At 47.7% G+C, this 2,410-nt stretch overlaps 1 long non-coding RNA gene across 1 annotated transcript in view; it reads right to left on the reverse strand.

The window, feature by feature from the left end:
- The window catches only part of LOC105236279, a 23,456-nt gene extending 22,255 nt beyond the window's left edge, over positions 1 to 1,201 (reverse strand). Inside the window, exon 1 of the long non-coding RNA XR_854721.3 lies at positions 1,098 to 1,201. This is a non-coding gene — a long non-coding RNA (uncharacterized LOC105236279). The remainder of the gene's footprint in view (positions 1 to 1,097) is intronic.
- Between the last annotated feature and the right edge of the window lie 1,209 nt (positions 1,202 to 2,410).

The raw sequence follows: 2,410 nt of genomic DNA on the forward strand, positions 1-2,410 counted from the left end.
CCCCGGGGGGCGAGGAGCGGCCGGCGCGCCCCGCGGCTCGGGGCTGTGTGGGGCACCTGCACACCTGTCACAGGTGCGCCGCGGAGGGGCGGAGCGGGCGGGCGGGTTGAGGCTGCTGCTCCTTCTCCGCTGGGCGGGCGCGGCGGCGGCGCCTCCCCAGCCAGCCTCCGTGTAAACTAAATACGGTATTGAAGTTTGTATTGATTGTTTTTAGAGACCGAGAGAGTTGATTCCCCGGGCTGGGAGACCATAGTAACCAGGGCGGCTTCAGCCTGCAGGGCTGGGGGATTGGGCGGGAAAGGGGGGCGCAGTGTGCGGGGCGGCGCAGCCCGGTCCCCACAAAGGGCGAGGCGCCTCACACCCTTTCCCCCTTCCCTTTCTCTGCCCGCCCCTCCCGGGTGACCGCCTGCTTCCTTCCAGTCCACAGCCTCTGCATCACGGGCAGCGTCAGCGGCATGTGCAGCTCTTGTATTAAGTGACTCATTTGTTTGTCCCCCTTCTTTCCCTTTATTCTGTATGTCTCTCACATACATCCCCCCCCCACCCCACGATGGTGACACTGCAGTTTGGTATGGTGTAACTGGCTCGGGTTTTGTGCGGTCCTTAGTGCCTGGGGTCGGGAGAGATCCAGGTTCTCAGTTGCCAGGTGGTGCTAACCGACGGTGTTTACCGAAATTGCTGGGACCGCCTCTCCCTTCTGTGTGAGAAACTGGCAACATCGAGGGGAAGGTGGTATACAGTCTGGTGCTGACTGGTGAGGAGGTCTGGCCAACACCTCCCCCCCTCCCCGTCCCGTGCCTTGCCTGATGGGGTCAAAGTACAAGATGGTGCTAATTACAATCAGCCCTGGGCTATTGCAGGCGTTTGGAAATGGAAGGTCGGTAAAAGGTGTCAAGGTCTCTCATCTGTTCCCTCTTCACTTCCCTATGAAATGCCCTTGTTAAACTGACTCTTGGTGCTGGACTCTGGGATCATTCCCACAGCATGAAAGTGAGCTGTTGCCTTCCAGCTGCAGTGCATCAAGGGAGCTCTGAATAGACCCTGCCCTCTGTCAGCTGCACCAGTGGCTGTCCATGGGGGGAGAGGCAGAAGCTTACCAGAGTTTCCTGTCTTGGCTCCCCAGATCAGAACTGAGGGACTTCTGGCCTCTGGATTGAGGAAGTGACATTCTGTTTTTCAAAGGAAGTGTTGTTGGGGAGTGCAAGTGAGTGTGTGTGTGTGTGTGTGTGTGTGTGTGTGTGTGTGTATGTAAATGAAAGCAGGCTCTTATTTAAATCAGGCTGAGAAGACTCTATTTAACAATGACTTTTGAAAGTGGACGTAGATTTAAAATACAGTAGGAATGAGGCAATGAAGTATTCATCCCAGTTCTAAAGCTCGTTTTTCAGGGATGTCCAGGTAGCCAAAACAGTATAATTACTAAGAAAGAAACTATTCCCCTTTTCAGAGTTGTTATCAGTTCTTTAGGAAAGGTGAATTTTTATATTAGGCTAAGGATGAGTAATTTGCTATTTATGTTTTTATAAATATAAAAACAAAAGAAAAAAATCTTTGGCCCCAAAGAGCTTCTGAAACTCTTAGTAAAAGTGTAATAACATTACCAGCGAGTGAAATAGAGTATCCAGTGAAAATGTGACTCTTAATTTTCAAGTTAGAACACTCTCTAAAGAACCTTGAAACTTTTTGATACAGTTTGCAAACAGTTTGACACCCTATCTGTATTTGCCTGATGACTGTTTCAAGTCTATCACCCAGACTCTTTTTATGACCCATTTCTTTGGTATTTTTGTTCTCAAGCAACTTTAGCTCAAAAACCAAAAAACAAACCCAGAGAACACAAACAAACAGAAAAACAAGATTGGAGGCTTTGGAGTCAAGCACCTTTTTCACTCATCTGAAATACTTGACACCCTACAGTCATAATGATGACCTCAGCCTCTTTCCCATCATCTTTGCAGTTCCAGCCCATCGACCTCTGATCAAGCTAGTAACAGCTTTTCTTAGGCTTGGGGGTGATGTGTTCCATTGGTATGACTGGAAGTCTCCCCTACTGTGGGAGCTCAGTTCTCTTAGTTAAGACTGAGCTGATCTAACCCCAAACTCATGGGGTTAGGGTCTTCCTTTACATCTTATTTTCTTTTTGCATGTTGAGAATTTTTGCACCTTGTTTTAAGTTAGAATTTTGTCAGTTCCCTCTGTTCATTAGAAGCAGTCTAGGAGACAAATAATTCCCAGCTCCATTGCTACACACATACCCCCAAATAGCTGCTTATTCTGATATGTATCAAAGGCGTGTGGTGTTATGGATTGATAAGTCTTCATTATAAGAATATATCAAGCATCTGAGATAAAGAGAAAAGAAGTTAATGAAATAAATTGCAAGTACTTACAATTAATTTTAAAAACTTCT

This window comes from Ailuropoda melanoleuca, chromosome 8 (genome assembly GCF_002007445.2).
Source record: "Ailuropoda melanoleuca isolate Jingjing chromosome 8, ASM200744v2, whole genome shotgun sequence".
Lineage (NCBI taxonomy): Eukaryota > Metazoa > Chordata > Mammalia > Carnivora > Ursidae > Ailuropoda > Ailuropoda melanoleuca.